The following is a 26,546-nucleotide window of genomic DNA, read 5'->3' as shown; positions in this document are numbered from 1 at the left end:
CTTCCTTTTCAGTCCCGGTGTTCAGTGTAATGTAGGGAAAGCGCAACCCTGTAGAAGAACAGAAAATCATGCACCTGCCACATTGTTAATAACTTTTGTCTCTCAATGTTAAGCTTCTAAGGCTATAAAAATATATAATATACAGTCATACCTTATTTTGACCGGGATCCGTTCTGGAGCCCCAGCTGCTAGCAGAAATGGACGCAGGGCAAAGTGCTGCATCTGCGCATGCATGCAGAGCAGTTTGTGCTTTGCGTGTGCGCGAGCAGAAAACCCGGAAGTAACCCGCCCTGGTACTTCTGGGTTTGCCGTGGACGTTTGCTGGAATGGACGCTAGACAAGGCAGATGTTCACGGAGGTATTACTGTGTGTGTGTGTGTATATATATATATATCTTTGCTAATTAAAACATAAATCCTGGTACATCAACAACAACTTCTTATCAAAACAAAGTGTTCCTGTCTGGCCATAAGTGGAATAATAATATATTGTAAGCCAACTTGAGCATGGTTTTGACTTTGGAAAGGCCGTGTATAAATAAAACGATCAATTGATGATTGATTAAGGTTTTCTTTTGTCTGCATATTTTTTGCATAGGAACATTTTCTTTTAGACGGCTTGTTTCCATAAGTGCTGATATTGATTCTACCACCCATAGTGTTCTCTAGGTATTTATCGGGGGGGGGGGGTATTTGTTTGTTTGCTGCTTGTTTTTATAAAATTTATACACTGCTTGATTGTAAACAACAACGACAAAAACACCTGCAGTGGTTTACAAAAAGATTTTAAAAATCAAGAAAAACTCACAACCATACTTTAGAAGTTAAAACACTGAAACTGATTAAAATTACCTCAACTTTCTTAGCATTTGGGTAGGTTTGTTTAAATGAGAGTGTTTTTACAAGGTGCCAAAAATAGTATAGTTGGAGGCACCTTCTTGATTTCAATAAGCAGGGAGTTCCAAAGTGAAGATGCTGTCACACTAAACAGTCTAGTTCTTACAAATGCTGAATGGTTACTATGTGGTATAATTTTGTTATTGGAGCTAGGCTTTCGGGAATAATTTGATGGAGAAAAAATGTTTATTATTGGATGAATGACAGTTAAACAGCAAAAAAGTCCATTAAGCGCCCAATGTTGGAGGGGATGCAATATACCCCAGGGACTTTCCTACATCTTTGGTGACACTGTGACAAGCTGTACTGCTTTTAGTCAGCAGTCTTTGCTGGTAACTGCCTGCTCAGAAAGAACTAAATGTTTGCCCTCTGCACCAGGGCTGTCAATAGATTCCTGGTATGCTCAGGTGTGGTCTACAGCTTTGGCTGATTGACCTGCCAGGTCAGAACAGCCAGAGGCAAGGTGAGTCCTTTATCCTTTACAACACCCAACATCCACTCCTCTACCATATGAAAAGCAACAGTTGATCAAGACAACCTCCTCAGACTCATGGAAACATCTAGAGAGACCTATTGGATTAGTTTTTAATAGGCATTATAAATCAGAGACATCACCTTGCCAACAAAGGTCCGTATAGTTAAAGCGATGGTTTTCCCAGTAGTGATGTATGGAAGTGAGAGCTGGACCATAAAGAAGGCTGATCGCCAAAGAATTGATGCTTTTGAATTATGGTGCTGGAGGAGACTCTTGAGAGTCCCATGGACTGCAAGAAGATCAAACCTCTCCATTCTGAAGGAAATCAGCCCTGAGTGCTCACTGGAAGGACAGATCCTGAAGCTGAGGCTCCAGTACTTTGGCTACCTCATGAGAAGAGAAGATTCCCTGGAAAAGACCCTGATGTTGGGAAAGACTGAGGGCACAAGGAGAAGGGGACGACAGAGGACAAGATGGTTGGACAGTGTTCTCGAAGCTACAAACATGAGTCTGACCAAACTGCGGGAGGCAGTGGAAGACAGGAGTGCCTGGCGTGCTCTGGTCCATGGGGTCACGAAGAGTCGGACACAACTAAACGACTAAACAACAAAGTAGTGATTCTGACTTTAAGCTATTGTACCTTTCCCCCCGAGAAATGACAAACTAGCTGATTGTGTTGGTGTTTATTGTATTTTGAATTGCCTTTGTTACGTGTGATTAATGGAAAACAACACAAACTAGAGAGAACGAGCCATGGTTTGTTCATCTGTGAGACAAGCAATGGTTTGATCAACAATTATGGCTTAGCATTACATGGGAATCAGTCCACTGCTTCATTCCTCCCAGTGCTGGCTTTCTTCACATCATGCATTATTTTAGAAACCGCTCTCATTTCTCCTACTTTCTTACCTTTTCTCTAAACTTAAAAAGCCACAAATGCAGTGCCAAGCCAAACAGATGCTGATTTGCTGCTTAGCTTAACCACCGTTAATGGCTTGGTATTGCACCTGAGCGCTGCACTGTAGGTGTCAAAACATAGTCTCCTAGCATGCGTCACGGTGAAAAGCGTGGCTTGTTCACTTGTACATACGGATTTTGCTTTTCTTTTCCTACACAGGTCGGAGAAGCATAACTGTGAGATGACTCTCAGTTTCAGCTACTAAACTATCTAGTATCTCATTTACCTTTGCAGGACTCCTTTCTCCCGTCTCTCTAAAATCTTTGTTACACGAGGCTGAAATGTGATGTACTGAAAATACAAAATCAATATGTGGTGTTATATTCACTTTAAAAGAAAAAAAATTATATTGATTCTGAGGTAATGGCAGCAGTTCATTTTGTAGGAATGCATGCCACCTCCTGTCTTTAGGATTATTTCCACATTTATTACATCTGAGCTAGAGCACATGGATATAAAACTGTCTTGATGTTCTTTTATAACTGGGTACCAAAATTGTCTGTACTCAAAAATAAAAATAAAAATGGTCAGTATGCAACTCAGGTTTACTGACAGTATACCCAGTGAAATTAATCAATTTCAGTAGGTTTACTCTGTATAAAAAAAATAGGTGAATATCACCCATTGAAATGTGACTTTAGCATGTTTCCTTAAGGGCAAAAGTTTATTATTATAGTTTCCTCCTTTATTATGCATAGATTCCTTCTCATGCTGTTCTTGAACACTATGTCATATGTTCAATACCACCTTGGGTTTCAGGTAGTATTTTAAGGGTGTTTTTACACCTTTTGAAGGAAACAGCTTGCTATCCTGCTCAAAATCTGCCAGTGGAATCAAAACAGTAAAGACTAAACCTCGCTTTTTGTGGACTGTATCATTTCAGGCTGCAGGTGGTAGGGTTGTTTGAATTCTCCCTGCCGCTGTACTAAAATGGTATGATCCAGCAAAAGATTTACCGCTCCATTCTGGCTAAATGCGTGAATGAACTCTCATCCAGCCCAAAGTTTTGGTAAAAATACTGTCATTAGCGATATTATAGCGTGGTGCATTGTTGTCAGATTTAGTTCTGTGTTAGTAATGGCGGCAACAAAACAAACTATTTTGCTCTCTGTGTACATATTTTTGTTTCTCTGCGGGGAGGGGGGAAATAATTGTCCTTCAAATTAAGCGTTGTATATGAAACTTCTGCTAACGTGCATTTATTTGTTTATATATTTATTTCAGTTGAATGTCATTTTCAGAAATTTACATTTTCTTCTTTTTCCCTTCCTAGGTGGTTTGGTTTCTTAGACCCCTTGCTTTAAGGAGTTCGGATCTTGTGGTTACTTCTGATTTCAAGAGATTGATTTAAATACAGATTCTGGGAACTGTAAGGTAAGCCCCCCCCCCCCTTAAAGCAGAGTGTATTCTGTTTTGTCACAAATGTGCCTTTTAAATGGTGCCAACTTCTGAATTTATGGCTCCTTGTCATGTTACTTACTTCACCATGCCTGCTAAAGACTGATGCACACGAAGCTATATCTGGGGTGACTTGCAACGATATACAAAGATGCACACTCTCTTGCTGTAGCTAATCTGCTCGCTAAACTGCTGCACCAATTGGTTTGTTGCGAGGCAACAATGCCTACCTTACTACTTTTATATCAGAGCAGTTTTTTCCATTAGTGTAACCATTTTTGGAGTGGCTCTGAAGCGCTACTCGTTCTGTTGTTAGTGGTGTGGGATTACAATATTGGTATTTAATCTGCTTCTGTAATTGTTTGGGGGAAAATATCACACCTTTTCTGAGATGTTGTTTTGGTAACCTCTCTTCTGCTCATTGCTTTGCAAACCTAAACATACCAAGTTTGGGGGCTCCCAGTATTGATGTCAACCCTTCTTCAACCATGCTTTCAAAGCAGGCTAGTAATCTTGGCAAGAGTTCTGCAGCCTGGGGAGACCTATCAGCTTGTTTCAGTTGTAAATCCGCAGTCCCCCAATCTTGCGAAATTCACTGAAGTGTATTCCAGTACTTGGTACAAGTACTGCTTTACTGGCATACGAGGGGAAGCAAATCCCCTCTTGTCCATGCCTTCGTTAATGGTCATAATTTGTGCCATGTATGAGCCCAGGTTATTTCTTCTTGCCCATTACTGTAAATTGACCTTGCTTTGAAATAGTAGGAAATGCCTGCTTTTGTCCACTTTTGTTCCGGGGGGGGGGGGGGGGCTTATATTCCTTGTAATAATAAAAGAAACCTATTTGGCAGGATGCAAAAAGTGCTTTAAAAAAATCTAAGCAGTTTACATAAAAAGATATAATATTCTTTAAAAAAAATCTGAAAACAAAGAGACTTAAAATTAACCAGATACAGTGGTACCTCGGGTTAAGTACTTAATTCGTTCCGGAGGTCCATACTTAACCTGAAACTGTTCTTAACCTGAAGCACCACTTTAGCTAGTGGGGCCTCCTGCTGCTGCCACGCCGCTGGAGCACAATTTCTGTTCTCATCCTGAAGCAAAGTTCTTAACCTGAAGCACTATTTCTGGGTTAGCGGAGTCTGTAACCTGAAGTGTATGTAACCTGAAGCGTATGGAACCCAAGGTACCACTGTACAGATAAAAACCAACTGCCAGTGCTTGTACATTTTCTTCTTTTTCCACAATCTTGGTGTGGGCTTCTGAAACATATTCACGCTGCAAAGCATTTATAAATTGCAGCCCAGAAACAGTACAGTTATTCCAATAATAAGTAAAGGATAGTTATCTTCTTTTCTTTCCCCTTCCTGAAGTAGACATTAGTTTCCGATGCACTACTAGAAATCTGAATTCTATAGTCAGGGTAGGAACAAACAAGTACTGGAACTTAAAGCTGTGATGCAATTGTGTATTACCTTGGGGAAGTTATGTGAGATAGCTAGTAAGCTATCAGTGAAACAGCAATTGCCCATGTAGTATTAAGAGGCTTGCGTACTGAACAATTGAATCGGTGAGGTTATTAAAAGCATATTTCAGGAAAGTCTCAATAGTGCGTCTCTTTCCTTTTAGCTTAGTAAGCAAAAAAAACCAAAACACTTGAAAGAAAAAGGTGTTCAAGGAAGGCTTCTAACTTCTGCAAAGTGTCTGTTTTAACGTTCTCCCTCTTAAGTTTCTTAAGTGGTTCAGAAAGAACATTTATTTGGTTGGGATTCCTGTTCTCTCTGTCCAGCTTTTCTTTTCTTAAAAAAAATGGTGTATAATATTGTGCAACAAAATGAGATGCTTTTATCAAAATTACCTTGTGGGAATCTAAATTGCTGCTTGAAAATCAAAGGTGAGATACAGTAAGGTTGCTAAGATGCCTTGATTCTGCGCACTCGAGCGTTAGGACTAGAACCAGATCTTGGGAACAGATATTAGAAACATGCCATTATTTGCAAATGTAACATGCTTTCACAAAAACCAGAAAGAATAATGAGTGGAAAATAAGCTCTCAAGGGTTACCCCCCCCCCCCAAGTTTGGTATGATTTTAGGGTGTGTGTGTGTTTTTTAAAAAATCCTTAATTCCCCCCCTTCCTTACTTTAAAAGCTTTTATGCTAATAAAAGATCCTTTGTTTTTGAGGAAAATAACTTTAAAAAGCTACCTTTCCCATATGTCTTCCAGTCCATCTGTGCTGCTAGCATAACAACCTCATTTCTCACCTTCTTTCGCAGGCATTTTGCCAAATTCTTTCCAAGTTTTATCTAGCACATGCACTAACCCTTAAAAAAAAAAAGAGCAGTCTCCCTAAAAGAGTGAACTCTATTTAACCATCAGTGCAATCCAGAAAATGACTGGTATACTAAATCCCCGTTGAACACCATGAGATTTAAAGAGCTTAACTGTACATTGAAGCCCCACTGATCTCAAAGAGGCTTGAGCACATCTCTCCTTTTTCCTGAATTGTATTAAAGGGGCTAGAAGGAGCCGTGTGGGGTGTCCAACATTTCGACCTTTAGAAAATCGTCATTCCTAGTACTTCTATATCATCGAAGCAACTTTCAGCCTACTTAGCTTCACTGTGTTCCTGCAACTGTTCCTCTGAGACTGAACCTGAAACAATTATTGGGGAGTAGGCCAAAAAGCTTTCCTTTTTCAGCAGGAACTCATTTCTGGCACCTCTTTTTCTTTAAAAAAAGAAGAAGAAAAGCACTGGTAAGCCCCATAGACTTTTTGTGAATCTGTCTAGAATCACGCTGCACAATAGCTATCAAACTGGTGCACCAACATCCCCACCAGCCAATCAGAGCTGTTGTAGTGTTTCCCTGGAGCAGGCACCCCCAAACTCAGCCCTCCAGATGTTTTGGGACTACAGTTCCTGTCACCCCTGACCACTGTTCCTGTTAGCTAGGGATGATGGGAGTTGTAGTCCCAAAACATCTGGAGGGCCGAGTTTGGGGATGCCTGCCCTGGAGGAAGAGGAGATACAGCTTAGTGGAGAGGTCCCTCAGCAAGAGTTCCTGTCTCCTTCCTCTTTTCAGGAAAGAATGGAGGAAAATGCACACTTAGTACCATTCAGACCATCTCAGTAGAACTATGAATGACCCACATGCAGCCCCATTCCTGCTCCCTTTTGAGATCTGATTCAACCAGTAAGTCTATAACAGTTTCCTGTTTTTGTCCAAAATAAGAAACGATGACTACTAACCTCTGAACAAGTCAGGATTCTAAACAGCTTGAGAGTTGGTTTTGGATAGTTTCTTGTGCTTCCTGGTTCAGATGAAATAGAAAGGATGGGTAATTAAATAATAAGAAGAAGAAGAAGAAGAAGAAGAAGAAGAAGAAGAAGAAGAAGAAGAAGAAGAAGAAGAAGAAGAAGTAGTAGTAGTAGTAGTAGTAGTAGTATTATTTATACCCTGCCCATCTGGCTGGGCTTCCCCAGCCACTCTGGGCGGCTTCCAAAAAAATATTAAAATACTGTAATACATCAAACATTAAAAGCTTCCCTAAACAGGGCTGCCTTCAGATGTATTCTAAAAGTCTGGTAGTCGTTGTTCTCTTTGACATTAGAGATTCCCATATTGCATTCAGGTTCATGTCAAAGGAAGCAGCCAACAGGCTGTGTGCTCAGGCAAAGGCTCATTCATCTCTCTGGTTATTAAGCTGACACAGTGCTTGTCTAAACTGCTTAGAATGGTGGAGGCAAGCCACACTTCTGCATTCTTTTCACTAGGAAAGGCTAAATACCCTCTGAACAGTTTCCATCCTCCTATAGATGTTTGCAATCTCTGCTGCTTATTGTTTAAACTTGCCTGACTGAGAGGATGATCATGTGCATAGATACGGAAGCCAGGCAATGTGTGAGCCATATAGTAAAGGTAAAGGGACCCCTGACCATTAGGTCCAGTCATGGACGACTCTGGCTGAGGGAGCCGGCTTACAGCTTCTGGGTCTTGTGGTCAGCATGACTAAGCCGCTTCTGGCGAACCAGAGCAGCGCACGGAAACACCATTTGCCTTCCCACCAGAGCGGTACCTATTTATCTACTTGCACTTTGTGCTTTCAAACTGCTTGGTTGGCAGGAGCAGGGACCGAGTAACAGGAGCTCACCCCGTTGCAGGGATTCGTGACCTTCTGATCTGCAAGCCCTAGGCTCTGTGGTTTAACCCACAGCGCCACCCGCGTCCCACTGTAAGCCATATATTCAGTGCACATACCTGCTTGTTTGACTGATGCAGTATACCTTCCACCTCTTATGATTCCCCCAAAAAGGAGGTGTCATGTGAACCAAGTCTTAAATGGAGTGCCTGAGTCATCTGTTACGTTTTTATGGGGGAAGCTTCGGCTCAGCCTGCTGTGACTCGGAGACTATCCTTGGCTGGATCAATGTTGTGTGAACTAGCCCATAGATTATTTCATTTCCTTTATTTGAGCTGTCAAGCAACTGTTGTACACATTTGACAGGCTTTTTGAAGCTACTTCAAAAAAGACAGATCATACTTTCATAGAAATACTCTGCAGTATCTCATTTAGTGTGCAGCCTGAAACTCCTGGTGAAAAATGATTTCAATTAAAGCTAATATATTTTAAGAAAACATTATTGATCAGTGTGCGCTTTTTACTGGAACACTGCCCCCTCCTTCTCCCCCCAACTGAAACTAAAGAGATTATCTCATGTCACTAGAAAATAAATTGTAATGTCAAAAAGAGCATTGCTTTAAAGGTCAGAGGGCCCATGTGCTCTCTTTCCCAACAATGTTGAGATTTCCCCCAAACTATCAAAATAACTGATATTACAAACAAAACAAATTGAGATTCTAAAAGTTAATAATAAAACATGAATTACTTTGAGGTAGCAGTGAGAACTATGCCTTCAGCTAGAAGGGATCAGAAATGAGATTTACTCTGTTCGTATTACTAAACAGTCTATTATTCCCATGAGCTATTTCAGAAACTTTTGGTCTTGTTTTGGGATTAGAAATAACTTATACATATTCAGCACCACACACCAGACACTTTCCTTACTGAGCTATTAATGGAATTTTTGTGGGAACAGTACTCTGTGACTTTCTGTACTCTTATATGTAAACACTGCATTGTGTGTTATGAAAACCTTCAAAGGAAAGCAAACATTTTTTTCTAAGGAAAGCAATTTTTATGAAAATATGAAACTGCCTTATAGTCAGACTTGGTGAGGCAGTCCTATCTCCCTTCAAGGCTTTGAGTTGAGATTCATTTCAGCCCTTTTACCTGAGCTTAAAAACATAAAGCAAGGATGTGTGAATTTGAGTGTGGAATTATTTGCATACCATACATATATGCTGTACCACTGATTTTTAAATTACCACATTTTTCCATGTATAAGACTAGGTTTCCCCCCTAAAAAATAATGTCCAAAATTTGGGGGCACCTTATACACAGATAGATCTCTCCCCTCCCATTTTCTTAAATTGGAGTCCCACAAAATAGGGGGCGTCTTATACATGGGGGCATATTATAAACAGAAAAATATGGTATATCCATACCCTGCTCTTTCATGAGGCTTCCCATGGGTTGCCTATTGAGAAAACTGATCAGGTCTGCACCACCCAACTCTTAATTTCAGTAGTGTGGTAACACCAGATCCTACAAGGCCATTACTTGACCCTAATGACTGCATGTTCCTTAGAACACGCAATTAAGATGTGCTTGCTTTTAGATGTAGCTCTTGACAGACAGACACCACACACTTAGTGTTTTACATTAGTTCACACTCCCAGACAAGGACAGACCCACATAAAGCACATCGCAGTAGTCAAGCCTTGAGGTTACTAATGCGTAAACCAATGTGGTCAGGCTGTTGCCAGTGGTTGACTGCGGTTGTAGCCAATGTGCCCTCTGGAAGTGGTAAAAAGCATTCCTGGCTTGGCCGTCTAGTGACAAAGATGTATCACAGAACCTCTGAGTGAATACATGCACCTTCAGAGGGAGGACCACTGTGACTCTGGAATACCATCTCTTTAAATATACAGGCCATATCCAAGCAAGTCATACTTTGAGTGGACCCATTGAAATTAATAGAATTGATTGATGTTCAGTGGGCCTAGTCTGAATATGACTTAGGATTGTATCCAGCTAAGTCTTTAGCTACTCCCTATCAACTCTCATCATTTGCCCCTTAATTTCTGCCATTTTGTAGTGCAGGCAGACCCTTTGGTCTAGCCTTTTTGAAATATTGGTTTACCTGGTTGCCTTTTGACAGCTCGTGCCATCCATCCCTTTGAATGCAAAATTCACACACATCCACCCACTTGGTTGTATAAGCATGAATGTATTAAAAATCAGAATATTTTCTTCTGCAGAAACAGTTGCAATTTGCCAGCGGGAGATTTCTGTTGATGGGTCTATTTGGCCATAGCTTTTTGAGGTTGGGAACAGTTCTGACACATGATGATGCACCTCAGAAGCTTCCTTACAAACACAGCTGTTCCAGTATTTCCTGTCAACCTCCTTTGACCAGCAGTTCTTTGTAGGAGGGTTTAAAATGCTGCTTGAATCAGCTAAATCAGACTTGCACTATGAATGAACTTTGTTGCAAAGTTAGACGTGACTGCAGAGACATGAATTATTGAAAGGTAAATTGTTTTTAGTCACTCTTTCTGTGTTCATGTAGCGTTTGAAGAGAGGAAGAGTTGAAGGCTACTGAGAGGACAGATTGTGTTCATAATGAATCTTGAATGGTTTTGCCTACCTTTGCTTTGAATTCAGAAATCTACCTTACCTTCCTTTGAGTGAAATTTCAACTTTTAGATGCAAAAATATATAGTGTGTTCTTAAGCTTTAGCAGCTACTTAAGAGAGCTTGTTTTAAAAAAAGGGAGGCATTGGCTGTTAAAGTCTGTGATGAACGCCATTAAGTGCTGTGTGCAGCTTCTTAAATCCTTTATACACAAATATTTTAATCTTTCTTAAGCCCGTTAGCACCTTCCTACACACACACACTCTTTATAATGGAAGAGGCAGATTTCCCTCCCCCTTTTTGGCAGCATTATTTATGTAGGAGGATCTTAGCGAGATTATAATCTTCCACTTCCCTAGTCATAAGCCTACTCAGAACTTCTTTTTACATTCCTACCAAGAGAAAATCTCCAAGAGCTAAATTTGAATATTGGAATTGCCTCTTAATATCAAAAAATAAATGGTTGATTGGCTGTATATTTAATTTATCAGTGTAGAACTGGCAAAGTGCATGTAGTTCGTGATGTTTATGTTTATAGCATGCTAAGATAAGCCCTGTCTAGTTCTAATACAGAATCAACATTTGAAGGAGCTAAAATGAAGGGTTTATGCTACTGTAAAACAGTTGCCATCTTCATGGTTTTGGCTCTGTTTTGAGAGTAGTTGTGCAAGATTCTAGGTTTTCAGTAGACTTAGAAACCCACCATATATTTTTCTTGCTGTCCGTGGCAGAATAATTTAACACTGAATGGAAGAGTTGTCATCAGTTAAATGAGGCAAGAGTTAGTTGTTTTTATGTAGAACCAAATGTACACCAAATCTGTTGCTGTGAGCAAAGATTCTGTTATATTTCTGCCTTTGTTTCCATCAAATTATTTCCTTTTGCTAGCACCATGTGGCAGATCAGCTAGGTGCCTCCTTGATTTATCTGTTTCAGAAATAAATAGGAGTAACTCTGATGTATGTATGTATATGGCTGCCATCCAAATAAGGAGCTTCTAAAAGAATAATTTCATCTGAGCATTTTTGAGCTCTTTAAAAATTGGACTCAGTCATTCTTTAAAGGAGAAAAACATCTTCTTGCTATATAGTGTTGCATGTGAGTTGCATTCTTTTTAATTCTTCATCTTCCCCATTTAGCAATTCATGCTAGTCTGGCCACCATCTTCTTTCTTCTTCCTCCACCCTCAAATCAAGTGCTGAAAATATAGAAGAAAATAATATACTTTACCACACATTGTGCTTCATTGGCACCTTTTACCCACATTGCTATTACTTGGGCTTGTAAAGGGTGCATTGTGGACTATGATTTTAGTGCAAAACTGCTTACAAAGTGGGGATTCTGGTCTGCAATTAGGGTAGTACTGCTTCAGAGTAGTCCCAGCAAGTGTGAAAACTTGAATAACATATTGGGGGGGCAGGTAAGCCCCGTACCACATAATTAATCACAAGATGTGGCACACACACACCATTTGAATGGCAATGCCCATCAACTTTGAGGGGAGTGGCCCCCTCAAATATTTTATTCAGGGGAGTAGAAGAGATCTTAGCCCCTAGGAGTTGACTCCTGTAAATCCCAGTCTTACTTGGATGGCTGTCTCCAGAGGGTGGAACCTGGAAGAGGATGCTCAGATTCTTGGATCCTCCAATGTGGGGTCAGTTTTATCCTCCATGCTGCTGAACGTCTACATAAAGCTGCTGAGTGGTGTCATCCAGGGATTTGGAGTGTGTTGTTATCAATATGCCTAGGACATGGAACTCAATTCCTCCTGTACTTCAGGAGGTGTGGCATAGGATCTATCAGACCAGTGTTAGGCTTCCATAATGAGAGCCAATAAACTGAAGCTCAATACAGATTAGACCAGGGCACTGTTTCTGTTTAGTTCAACCTCTTCTGAATGGAGTTGCAGTCCCTCTAAAGGAGCAGGTGCACGGTTTGGGGGTATGTCTGTCTGACTGTATGTCTGCCTGTGGAGGCACAAGTGAACTTAGTGGTTGCAGAACGCCTCCTATAAAGCTACAACCCTGCCTGGACAGGGAATGCCTAGTTTCTGTTGTCTACACTCTGGTAAACTCTAGGTTATATACAATCAGAAAAAATATATACAAGATATACAATCAGAAAAAAGACTATGGAACTTGGTTCCAATATACGATTATGGTTGTGAGACTTTTATATGCACAAAGATGGAAAGACTCATCCTTCCCAACTATGGAGGATTGGTTGTTAAAATTAATGGACTTAGCTGAGAGGGTGAAATGTTTAATCAGAGGAAAGTCATTGCTAACATTTACTGAAGATTGGAAACCTCTCATAGACTTTTTGTGTGAAAAAGAAAATGAACTAATGACATTTGGTTTTGAGGACTGAAGATAATGTTGGTTTATAGAAAGTGGTTTTATTGGGTGTTATATTAAGAGTGACTGAGTTGGATAATGTTTATATATCGAGGACAGGCAAAGAATCAGAAGTTCTTTATTTTCTTAACTTCTATGTTTTTTCTCTTTCTCTTGCTTCCGTTCTCCCCTTTATCCCTTCTCTCTCTGTCCTTTTCTATTTCTCTATTTTTTATTTTTTCTCTGTTTTTATTTAGATTAACATTTTAATTTTGATAAAAAGATAATAATATTTGAATCCGTTTTTCCTATAATGAAATTTATTTTTTAACAAAATTAATCTGCATCTGTACATATATTAGTTTGTGTTTGTTTATCTCATTTCCAAACTTCCCTTCATCAAATTGCAATCCTGGAGCAGTTTCCAGTAAACTGATTGAAACAGAAAATAGTAGTACATTGAAACCCTAATAAGGTCAAGTTAAACAATGTAAAACAATACCAAACACTTGATAAGAGCAGTTAATTATATGCAAATCTGTGTTCTCATCTCTGTGTTTTTCTCCTTTTTTTGGCCATGTGCAAGCAGCTTCCTTGTTTGCAAGTGTCCTTAAAAACAGCATTTGCTAGTATTTCTTCAGTGATAAAAACCAGGCATGCTCCTTGGGGTCAGGGAACCATCAGGTTCTGTCAGATGATTCCAGAAGCTGATTTCTTACAGAGTGTTATACAGAACAGCATCTGGACATCATAAATTTCAGCCCTAGTTTTAGGTGGAATTCTTAATCTGTTCCACATCAATGCTCCAAGGCCTCATGTTTGCATTGTGTGTTGAATCTCTTGTTCAGATCCCAAATCTGTACTTAACATCTCATGGGTCAAATCTCTGTCTCGGTTCCAGTTCCCCATCTCTAGCACAGAAATAACTTGTGCCCAGTCTCATAGGAAATCTTGCCTGCTTTTGAGCCTTGGGTAGCAGGCTATAAATGTAAATTGATTTACCTACATTTAACACTGTGCTTGGCAACAAGCTGGGTATCCTCTAGAGTAGTCAGAAGGAGAACAGTGGTACATCATGTTTTTCAGTAGCACTGAATAGTGACTCATGTTGTTGAGAGCCATCTAACATAAGGCGAATCTTCCAGTCAGTAGTTGGTATAAATAACTTGTGACAAAATAAGTCTAAAAAGCTCGCTTCCAAAATTCTCCTTTTTCAACCCAAACATTGTGTGGAAAGCTCTATGCTCCATCTGCTTTAAAAAGTCTTTCCCCCACTGCTTAATCATTCATATAAAAAGTTTGGGATAGCCAATCTCATAAACTTGTTTTTAATTAAGAAAATAATTGCCTGGATGATTTTTGAAGGCTTAATAGCAATTGCCAATAACGTTGCTTTTAAGCTTTATTTAGTTGGAAATGAGATGTGTAACATCTTTATATAACATCTCAGGACTCCTATAGCTTGGTAACAAGGGAACTAAGAACGATATACTAAAATGCAGAGGTTGCTGATTAGATCAGTAATCTGGTCTGTTCTCTTTTGAGTGTTGAATTCTGTTATTTTTGCCAAATACTTGTATCTGCCAGATATCATGTAACAATTAGCCATGATAACCAAAGCGTTCTGGACCCTATTGTTCTAGGACCAATCAGACTGCTGCCTTTTGGATCCTATTCAACTCAGTACATAACAGTTTAAAAGCATTAAGATCTGTTGGTCTACTCGTTCACAATTTGAATATGGTTACTTTTAAATAACTGCAACAGCACAAAGTCTTTGGCTTTATAATAAGACATGTAGGCAGTAAATTCAAGGTTTGGGAGCAGTGTTACCACAATTTACCAGATGCTGAAATCCAACCATCAGCCTCCCCCCCCCCCCTTCAATTCAAAACTGGTTTCCACAGTTGTCAGAAATTGAGGAAAAGAGATCTCCTCCTTCCATCTTGGTGAACTGTGATACCCGAGTGGGAGGTGTGGGTTTGTTGTCTCCTGGTGAAAGACAAACATTTCCAAGGAAGCTCTGCTTTTTGCACAGCAGGCGGCTGCCTCTTTTAGCTGAAAAGGTTTACTGAACGCTAACGTAAGGAAGGGATGGGGTGTTCTCCCCACAGGGGATGAGCACACAAAAGAATTCTGTGGTACTCAGTTGAAAGTTAAATGGTTATTGTACTATAATAGTTATTTAATGTGGGAGGTAGGAAATGTGCTGTTAGCTTCTGCGTGTACATACACACGCAGCAACCATCAGTTAAAACTTTAATTGCCCAGTGACATTTTTCTAATACCTGGGCTAGCCAGGCTCCTAGACATTAATCCAGGTAACCAGGATTTGTGTTTAACTACACTCATTTTTTTGGCATTTTGACATCTGTTTGGGCTTCAGCCTGATGATTTTAGAGTAATGAATTCTTGGTACAGTATGCTAATACAAATCTTAAGTGGTGTGTGTGTGTGTGTGTGTGTGTGTGTGTAACTGTCAGCCAGACTCTCTTAATCTTTTCTCCTATGCTCACTACGAGTCAATAACCCTAACAGATCAAACACCATTAACTGTAAAGCTGGAAGTTCATTCCAATCCTTCTAGCAGTGTGAAACCTGCATTAATCACCGTGATTGTGTCAACTGTATGATAATGTCACGCTTTCGTATCAAAACACGACAGCGGCTCTTACTTGAGAGCATTGGCAAGATGCAGAACTGAACTGAAGCAGCAAAGATGTCCAACAGTTGCCACACCCCTCTTGCAAAGCTTTTAAAGACATGGCGGGGCAAGCTCACCCACAGAACTTTCTCATGTGCAAGCTTGTGTTCTGTCTGGTCTAGAGATGGGAAGGCCTGGAAAGAACCCGGAAAAATTGGGGGGGGGGACCCAGGCCCCCCCCCCTGTTTTTCTCCAAAGCCATTTTTTCCAGAAAAAAACGAGAGAGAAAAAACAGTTTGATATAGTTTGAATATTCCACACACTCCCCCCCCCATTTTTCCAGGGGGGGGGGAACGGCTTTGGGGGAAAACGGAAGAAAACTGGGTCCCCCCCCCCAATTTTTCCAGGTTTATTTTCCTCCATGCCTTCCCATCTCATCTACAGAGTCTGGTCTCATCTACAGAGGAAGCACCTGGTTCTCAGTGGCAGCGCTGTGTCCTGCCCCTTTAACTCCAGCTCTGCTGCCACCTCCTCCTACTCAGCTGGTCAAAGTACGTCCCCCTCCACAATGAGGCTCTGCTCCCTGCAGGAGAAGTAGAAGGGAGAGTTGCAGATCTGCTTTCTCCCCTCCAACTTGTAGAGTTGCAAGGGGGAGAACCTGCATCCTTAGGTGCCAGCATTCACTTCTCCCCTCTGCCTTTTCTCCTTACTCCTCCTCTGGCTGGGGCTTCCAAACCGTGCCAGATCCCGATGACAGTTTTAATATTTTATTATACTTTATTTGTCACGTGTATATAGCTGGATGGACTGTTAATCTCAGGGGTGTGGTTTCCAGCCCCACGTTGGGCAAAATATTACTGCATTGCAGGGCATTGGACTAGATCACCCTTGGGGTCCCTTCAGACTCTACAGATCTATGATTCTATGATCTTCAAGCCACAATATTTTGTCATGAACTGGCAGGACAACAGGGAGGAAGAAGAGGAGTGTAGCCAGGACCGGGACACATCAGGGCAAATTGGGGTTGGGGAAGGAGAAGTTGGTGTAGGAAGTACTTGTGGGGAGATGGAGGATGATGAGGGGAAGGGGTTCAGTGCACAGGAACCAGAGCAGCAGGACCCATTACCAGAGCTATGTTCTGACTCCACGAACATGGTGGGTTCTGAGGCGTAGGGAGCAACAGGCAGGGCACTCTAGGAGGCTGAAGCAGACTACTAGAGCTGAACTCATTAGTAGTTGACCAGGTGGGGCTCACTAGCTCTGGGAGAAGGTGTGTGATTCTTCAGCTGGAGTAGGCTTGGAGCAGGTGAGGGTCACATGCCTCATCAAGCCCAGGTGCTGCAATCAGCATGAAAAGTATAAAAGGACAACAGAGCTGTACTGCCCATTTTGATGGGCCTCAACGTGGCAGTTCCAGTATCTATGTAGGACTGTACTTCACTCTGGACATGTGGATTGACCCTGGACTGAGGACTTGACATACTGACTTTGCTGCCAGGTAGGCCAGGGGTTCAGGACATGTTTCCTCCAGGGAGCTCTTCCTCCCCTTTTATCCTCACAGCAACCTTGTGAGGCAGGTTGGACTGAAAGACTATGATTTGCCCAGGGTCACCCAGTGAGCTTCATGGCTGAGTGGGGATTTGAACCCTGGTCTCCCAGGTCTTAGTCCAACTTCCTAACCTCTGCCTGGCATGGTCTGCAGCAGGTCTGCTTGTCTCCCTCCTAAAACCATACCTGAAACCAAGGAGGCTGGTTTTTAGGGTGTGGGGATGGGGGAATCTTTGTTCTTGTAGTTTTAGGTAGGGAACCTTTTTAGTATAGCTATGTGAAAGGAGGCTTGGGTTATGGATGATCATAGGCAATCACATTTATTGTTTTTTACGTGTAAGTCACCTAAAGGCTTTTGCATGGGTAATGCACAAATTCAGGAAACGACAAGAACAATTATATATTTCATTTTATGGTGAGAAACAAAACTCCCTTGTCCTTATCCCCACCCCACCCTCAATTTATTGAGTTTCTAGCCATGCACAGTTGGGTGGTTTGTTTAGGCTCAGTTTAGTATATTAAAAATGCAGTCTTCATGCAGCACTGATAGAGGAAGATTTGTTGACTTTACTGAGACTTGCTCTGGTAAAGCACTTTGACAAATCGGGCTGTGAGGAAGCCAATACAGTTGTCTGCATGCCAGGAGTTGTTTGGGTTTGACAGGCTTAGAGGAGGCAAATCTCATTTGATTCTGCAAAAGCCATGCAAGTGTGCCCGTTCTGGTGTGTATACTGCTGCAGCGACAAAGGAAGTTGCGCAGTCTGGATCAAGGATGGCCAGGAGTTATTCTGTATTCCTAAGGGTTACTCTGGGCTCCAGGCAGCCTTCCAGGGATCAGACTGTATTTTACTGCACAAACCAACCTCATAAGTTCAAGTCCCATAACGAAGGTAACAAACGTCTTGCCATTCTACAGCACTTGCATCCAGACATTCCCTATAAAGATATACTTGTACATACTAAATGTATGGACATTTTCTTTCTTTCCAAGTTAAACTGAGAATGATTTTCAAGCCTGTAGAATTTGGTATATCCACTGAATATCACATTAAGATTGGTTTGGGGTTGAATCTGGCTGGCTATGTCACAGATAGTGTCAGCCTTGATGATGTAATCAATGATTCAGTTATTTGACAGCATCCCAACTCAATTCTTCTTTTTATATGCTGTTGATATGAGCATGTAACAATCTGCAGGTTTTGTTGGAATTGATCAATTTTACTACAAATTAATAAAATATCCTCTTTTAAAAAATCTGGCTAGCACGCAAGAATTTATCCCTGATCTTGATTAGTGGAAGGTGTGACTTTACCAAAACAGTGATTTTGTTTACATGGGCACTTTGTGTAGTTATTACACATGATTAGCTGTGCAAATAACTTTGTCATTACGTTGCAGGAGCAATATAATGCTTCTTTGAACTTCCAGATTGGGCCAAATAAGTGTTCTACATTTGGTAGCATTTTGAAAATAAACATTTCTAATTTTGACTTCCTGGGTACCAGGGGGACTTTAATAGGGTTTTTTTTTTGGCAGGGTGAGGCTCTCCCACCATTGAGTAGAACATTTGAAACCATCAGAGCAGCAAGAGGTCATAAGAACTTTTTTCTTAAAATTCTGTAAGACAAACTGAGATGTTCCCCATCATTATTAGAATTACCTGTACTTAAAAATGAAAACTAAAACTATAATGCTTAAGGGATTTATGACAAAATCCATATATATATATGGTTCATGAGCATTCGCCCAAACTACTCGCAGTCATTGTAGATATTATATATCTTGCAGAGGCAGTATAAATACCTCTGCTAGTGCTGGGAGACACTTGATCCTGATCACTGAAGTCTTTACTGGTATGCTGTCAACAGCAATTCAAATCAAGGCAAAGGAGAGTGACAGCTGAGACCCCTACAGAAGAAATGTAGAGAAATGTGCTTGGTAACTACCTAAGGCAGGTTTGTTCAATGTCTTGATTATCTATCTGGAGCTTGACTGTGTTTTGGTAGTTTTCAGAGAGGCTACATGTACACTATGCAAGCTTTCGCTTTTTTTAACTGAGGGGTAAATGTGTTACGGTTTGTCATTATTCAGTGCTGTCAATATACATAGGCCTTTACAAATTATAAAAGGAAAATGGGAAGGGAATAATGACATGCATGCTAGTGGTCTTTGTTGTGGTTTCATTTTTGTGTTGTTTTACGGTAAGTAGCTTTGAGCATTTTTAACGAAATCAGTTCACGAACATATATATTATTAATCTTTCTCTCTATAGAGTGTTCTAATATTAAAACATTTCCCCTCAATTAGTCTAAAACGTTTATTTATGCATAACTGTTCAAGACTGTCCCTGTTTTTGCGGGAGCATCTTTTTATAGATTAATACTTCTCCGTTAAAAACCCCCGACTTAAATACAAACATAGGATTGGATTCAAATGTTGCACAAGGAGAAGGCTACGTGCACAAATCTATTTTCTGCCTCCTGAAAAGCAACTCTAGGGTTAAGAGGGCTTTACATTGATGGTGGGGGCTGCATTGGGTGGTACTCTAAATTGACCAGAAGTATCTTGAGAGGGTTTGCAAAGGGGTGAGATGAAGTGGGGAAGATCCTTGCATGAGTGGCCTTTTATTTTCCCAACCTTTGGGGTCCAATTTATTAATTATGCAAAGTCTTGAGGAAAGGAAAGGTACGGAAAGATGCTGCCCTCTGGGGTGAGAACACATGATGTCTTCAGAACGACGTAAAGCCAGTCAGGTATTTAGTTTACACATTCAGATAAAGAATATTTGAAAATGGAAGTATTGACTACGATTCTGTGAAGGGAAAATAGGATACGGCCTTCGTAGCTATGTCCCTGCTATTATGAAACGAGAAGGTATCTTGGACTGGGCTTATTTTGTTCCCTGTGAATTGGATAGCAAGGGAAATGGGGCTCAATCGGGGAGAGATTTTTGTCAAGTCATTTTAATTTTTGAAAACTTTTCATGCTTTAAAGAGGCAAAGCGTGTGCTCTTACAAATATGGTGCTGACAAACAAGAACATAAAACAAGCTAGCTGTGTTTTGAAAAGAATAGGTTTGCTAGGAAATTTGCTGTCTTGAGTTCAGCCTTTGGGCTTTTGTGTCTAAAAGCAACAGCAAGCCTGTGTGTTATGTATTCTCTTGCATTTTGTGCTCTCGCCTACGCTGCTTGGACTCCAGCAGCCACAAGATCAGGCTTCATAGCTAGATGCCTGCAGCGGAAAGCTTGCACACCTGTTAGGCTGCCTGTGCAACTCCAGCAGGGAGCCTTGCTATTCTGAATTTAAGCACCTTCAGCTTGGGGAAGAGAGGATGAAATGAGATCTGACCTAGAGGAACTGTAGAGAGGATGATCCTGGTTCTAATTTTACATCTTCGGAAGGGTTGTTTATTTGCTGCTGTCACTAGAATGGAGGTGGAGGAGGGGGGGGTGGGAATTAGATGGCAGTCATACATTTCAGATTGGAGGAGTTGTGTTTAAGATCTTGGTGATGTTCAAGAGATTCACTAGCAGATACTTCATATGTTAAGAATAGATTAAACTCATGGGAGCACTGTGTGTGTGTGTGTGTGTGTGTGTGTGTGTGTGTGTGTGTTGTCTGTCTGTCTGTCTGTCTGTCTGTCTGTCTGTCTGTCTCTGAGTGTGGTGTTATAGCCTTGTGAGACTTATTAGCAATTGCATCTACCTGAGACTTGAGATCTACCAGGCTGCTTCCAGCTGATTAAAATTATCTGTGAAGAAAATAGTCTGGACATCTTCCCCACTAAATTTTCATGAAGCCATTGTTTGGTGAGCCTGGTTTGTTTCATATAATCAAAATGGGAACAAACCCAGTACTAAGCCAAAAAGAAAAAAAGTGCAGATGGTATGCATTTGGGGAGGGGGTGTGGTTCATGGAAAAGGGCTCCAAGTTAGCAGATGTCAAATATCTGCAATGATTCTCGCCTTTAGAATGGCACCGATGGAGAACATAAACGCAGCATGCACTTTTTATAAAGACTGAAGAAAAGAACTTACTTGTCAAGCATCCTCCCAACTCCACCCCCGCTGTAACTAAATGGGAAAATCTCTTCCTTTTGAAGTCCTACAACTGAGTATCATGTTGATAATTGATTGATGTAAAAGAAATTGGCTCTTTCATATCCTTCATCTTTTAGCCCAGGCTTTGAGCTCTGTCTTTGTAACATGCATGTTGTACTGATGAAGCTGTTTCTGTCTCCAGCTTTGTTCCATCTGGCAAAAAAATCAGTTTTTACAATATGTGCTTTGGAAAGAAAAAAGAAAAACAAAAATCAATACCCCATTTGATAGAGACTGAGAATATAATGTGGGCTAATGCCAAAGGATATGTGGCAGGTGAGGCCTAAATTTGCTTTAATTTAGTCCCCCCTTCTTTTGTCTTGGTAACTCAACCAACTGATTAATTTTGTCCAATTGCTTAGAAGCACATCCTGCTTTTAATAGGAGGGGATCGGTTTTTGGAAGGGATTTTGAAGATTGATGAGCATCAAAGCCTCAGGCTAGCAAAATGCTGTGAGAAATCACTTTTAATCATTTTAAATTTTTAGAGGGGAAACATAAAAATCTTTCTGCAAACATGGTGACATGGCTGACTCAATTGATCTACAATCAGAGGTAGTGATTACACTTGTGTGGTAGTTGATTCTGTAGCATGTAAAAGTCTCATACTTGTCCCAGTGTATTTCATGCTTTTAATAACATCATTGTCATAACCTTTCCCTGCAAGAAAATATCCATAAGACTGTGTATTAGAGGTTATGTTTGATGGGCAAGGGCGTAATGTGCCAGTTTTTATAAAAGGCACACACATGTGGCTATGAAATGTTTTTCTCACTCAAGCCATGAGATGAGGGTCCTGCCTCTGAAGACAGTTCAGAAATTTCATCTGGTGCAGAATGTGGCAGTCATGTTGCTCACTGGGGCAAGGCAATTTGAGCGTAATATACTGATCCTGGCCCAACTTCATTGGTTGCCAGTTTCCAGGCCCAATGCAAAGCGCTGGTTTTGACCTATACAGTGGTACCTTGGGTTAAGAACTTAATTCGTTCTGGAGGTCCGTTCTTAACCTGAAACTGTTCTTAACCTGAGGTACCACTTTAGCTAATTGGGCTTCCCTCTGCCGCCGCACGATTTCTGTTCTCATCCTGAGGTAGAGTTGTTAACCTGAGGTACTATTTCTGGGTTAGCGGAGTCTGTAACCTGAGAGCCTTAAACAGATCAGGACTACAGTACTTCATAGAAACCCTCTTCCCATATGAACAGACCCTGTGACCATCACCTGAGGCCCTTCTTCGTGTACCCCCTCCTCAAGAGGTCTGTAGGGGAGCAACATGGAAATGGGCCCTTCTGTGGTAGCTCCCTATTTGTGGAATGCTCTCTTTGGGGAGTCTTCATTACATATCTTTTGGAGACACCAGGCGAAAACGTTCCACTATAACCAGGCCTTTGGCTGATTAAACATTTTGTGGCCTTGTGTGGGAAGGGGGTTATTGGATTGTTGTGTTTTGTATTTTGTTATCTTTTTGTGTGTGTGTGTTTTTGGGTGAACCACCTTACGATCTTTGGTTGAATGGTGACATACAAATCAAATAAATAAATAATTTGTTTGCTCTTCATTTGTTACTATAAGATAAAAATAGGAATTTCTGCAGGTGCGTTCCCTCCATAGCTGTTGCCATATGAATGCATTTATTACAATATCTGAAGCAGAGTACAAAACATCTGAATGGGGTGACCTTCTGAATGAGGCCATTTCCATAGTGCTCTTGTTCTGTTCCTGTGGCCAACAGAATATACTTGATCGTCAGAAGAAATAGCTTAGGCTATGTACACACCAGCAGCTTAAAATTCAGCAAGGTTATTCCCACCTCCTGTGTTTCAGGTCACATTTGGAAGATGCCTTGAGTGAAAACACGTCAAACAGCAGTATTTCTCAAGGCGCCACAAGATAGATATGGATTGTAACTGGCATCGTGTGTGCACAGCTTTAAGCACCAGCAATGGGAGTGCACTGAAGCCAGAATAAACGGTAATGTGTACACAGCTTTAAAGAACCGTTTAAAAAAAAGTGTTCCCCCTGTGATAACTTATTCTTGATGAGCCATCTAAGATATCTGACCTTGGAGCTATGAGAAGCATGAGTGCTGGTCCATCTTAATAGGCCTCTTTGTTTAGGTCACTTTCTTGCTGCTGTTCAGCCAATGACTCTATCTATCATCTATATATATCCAAAACCTTGCTCAGGAAAGGGAGATTAGCAACTGGCCGGTAGTTAGTTAGGTTTTCTGAATCCAGGAGAAAATAATAATTTATTATTTATACCTCGCCCATCTGGCTGGGTTTCTCCAGCCACTCTGGGCGGCTTCCAACACAATATTAAAATAAAGCAATGCATCGAACATTAAAAGTTTTCCTAAACAGGGAGTGGTTTTGCCACTGCCTCCTTCAAACAGGCAGGGACCACCCTCTCTCATAAAGAGGCATTGATCACCTCCCTGGTCCAGCCCGCTGTTCCCTCCCTGCTGGTTTTTATCAGCCAAGAGAGGCAAGGGTCTAGAGCGCAAGTGTTGTCCTGACCAATCCGAGCACCTTGTGCACATCCTTTTAGAGCGGCTTGCACAGGATTAAAAACAAGACAGGATGACAGTAAAATTGCACAACAATAAAACAATCACACAGCAAGGCAGATAAAATTCCAGCCTTTAAATTTCAATAAATACTTATAAATCTGAGACCTGGGCAAATGAAGTCTGTGGCGATCACACAGGGCCCCCGGACGTTTCACTGTCTATTGATCCCTGTGCCACCACTTTATTTCTCGCTGCCACCACCCAGGCCCTACCTGGTACAATACTGAGTCCAGTCAGGGTTAAATTGGAACATAAACTTCTGTTTTTTTATTGCAGGTTAACAAGCATCTGGTTTCATAAACGCTATCGGTCAATTACATTCATGGGGTGCCTATCCAGATCTATAACTTCCGCTACCTGCTCTCCCTCACTAAACCACCTCTCAAATATTTACTTGTCTTCCTAGCCCCTGACTGTTCCTGACTCAACTTATTTCGCTACACTAATTCAACCTAGCCACAGACTCTATCCAAATTCACTCCCACTCCAACCAACCACCCAACTCCCAACGAAGATCTGGTTTTATAGTCCCTCTGACTCCACCCCCCTGGGTTCTGATTGGATAACCTGTTTAACTATTTGACCTCCAGCACTCTCATATCTTAACGTCACAAAGTCTTCACATGGAACCAGAATAAAAGGATAGCACCAGCCAGGCTTTGCACAACTGGAAGGCAAGTGTTCCAAACCACAGACCCAGAGGAGGGCACATAGTAGTGGTTGGGTGCAAGTATACCAAAGAAGGATGCCGAAAATGCCAGAATGATCTGTTCTAGTGCTTTATTAAGAAAGGTATAGACCTTCAGCAAAGCAGCCTGCCAGTTCTCCGTGGGACATGGGATGGACACCATGGCAAGAAGATAGCTTGTCCGCACCCAAGCAAATGTGAATACATTCTTTATACACAAAGCAGCGTACACCACTTAGGACTTCCCATTACTTCACCTGCCCAGATGAGGGTACAGGTGGCAAATACCCAAGGCTTATAGGTAGTTCCTCTTTCTGGGCTCGGAGCACAGCACTCCAAGACCACAGATAAGGATAACATCAAAGCATGCTAATTAGCATATATCAAATCAAGTGAATATAAACATATATGAGCTCATTGCTACAGCAGCTACCAGTTAATTGTGGGGTTATCTTGACTACCAAGATGGCATTAGCAAAGCTTCCAGAACAGTTTAACTTTGGTTCATCACAGTAAGTCTTTCCTGTTGCCATCTGCCGGGCTTTTAGTGATGGCGGTGGGATGATAGTTATCTCCTCCCATGTGACCATACCTTCTGTGTAACCAGGCTGCCAGCCATTTAGGGTCCTGAGGTTGGGTGCAGGCTCTGCTGGACACATGCACTCTACTTCCCTCCACTGTGAGAACCTGACAAGTATTACAGTTCTTTTTACTGCACTTTGATGTAAAGAATTCACCTTGGAATAGGTGGAAATTTTACCAAGGAGAGGATGAAGAACAAATGTGGTAACGGTCATCCTTGTTTAGTACCCCTATCAATGGTGGTTGAGGTGAAATTAGTGTGAACCAAGGAAGAATTGGCAGTTTTAATATGGCATAGATGAATTTGTTGCCCATTTGATTGTGTTGTAGCACTTTTAATAACATCACCATTCCAGGCAATCGAATACCTTGAATATGTCTATAGTGACCACAACACCAAGGGGTGGTTTTTATGTGTAGCATAATGGATGACATTTAGTGTGGAACTTTCCTCTTTTAACTGTCGTGAGGGGGAGTATATGAGAGAGCTCACAACTTTGTCTTTGAGGCCAAGTAATCTCCCAGTAGACTTTTACTTTACTTTACTCTACTCTACTTTACTATTTTCTTTTCCTTTCCTTTCTTTTCTTTTTCTTAAAGTTAAATTCCTGTCCTCAAATTGGCCGTGTGGTTCTTTGATTGGAATGTTGTTGGGCTGCTGTTTAAAAGGCCTGCATCTTCCAGCAGTTTCTAGAACATGAAAGGAAAACAGACTACTGGGTACTGCTGTGCATAAAAGGATGAAGAACGTTGACTTTGTAATGATTGCTGTTGTACAAAGTTTATTTTTAACCCACTTCCTTCTCCATTGAGAGTTTCATATTCAAGGAGAGATGAGACACGGTGACCACAAGATTACTGGCAAACTGCCATAGTAATTATCTGTAGACAATATCTGTCTGACAGTATAATAATCCTAATAATTCAATTAATCAAAACAATAAACAAGGGATAAATATAGGAACGCTGAAGGCAAAATAAGTGACACATTTGCTCTGATGGAAGCTGAATAGTTGCAGTGTAAGCCAATTCTCATTTGCGTTTTCCCATCTGTCTAAGTCTGAATATCAGTGATATGAGCAGAATCCCCCATTGGGCTTTTTGGGGGCTTTAATCTTTCTAAAGAAACAATTGCTTTTCTATTTCTGCATTTGTAGGTACTCCTTCATCTGTCATTCTTAGTAACATACAGGTAACAAAGGACAGAACTGGTCAGTAAGAAACTTTTGGATTTTAAAAATATTTCCTTTTTATAATCTGTGTATTTGATTTGACAGTTCAAATATAAGCCCCAGTGTTATACATAAAGGCTCTTTCAGTTTGCTTTATTGCTGTTCTAAAGTCAGTTTTCCATAATCGCTGCTGTGTTTGCTTTAGTAAAGGACATAAAGGTCAGATTGTAAAATGATGGACAAGGCCCATAAAATATATAAAAAGGAAATAATAAAGTTTTGAGAAAGGGTTGATTGTATGACTTTTGTCACAGCAGGCAAATTCACTCTGTTTCCCTTACTGCGTGGTTTATTCAGGCAGTTCTCACAGCATTCAGAACAGAACAACCTGTCTCCTTTTTAGCACATGCTTTGATTTTAG

General features: G+C 40.9%; 1 protein-coding gene across 3 annotated transcripts in view; it reads left to right on the top strand.

The window, feature by feature from the left end:
- Positions 1-26,546, top strand: part of KLHL29 (kelch like family member 29) — a 414,973-nt gene that overhangs the window by 52,568 nt on the left and 335,859 nt on the right. For 2 of the 3 annotated variants that reach the window (XM_077926403.1, XM_077926404.1), the window contains exon 2: positions 3,603-3,703. The exons of the other annotated variant lie outside the window; for it this stretch is intronic. The gene's annotated coding sequence lies outside the window, so the exon portion shown is untranslated. The remainder of the gene's footprint in view (positions 1-3,602; positions 3,704-26,546) is intronic. 3 annotated transcript variants of the gene reach the window in all.

The sequence above is a fragment of the Podarcis muralis genome, chromosome 3 (genome assembly GCF_964188315.1).
Source record: "Podarcis muralis chromosome 3, rPodMur119.hap1.1, whole genome shotgun sequence".
Taxonomy (NCBI): domain Eukaryota; kingdom Metazoa; phylum Chordata; class Lepidosauria; order Squamata; family Lacertidae; genus Podarcis; species Podarcis muralis.
This window is presented reverse-complemented; position numbering and strand designations above follow the sequence as displayed.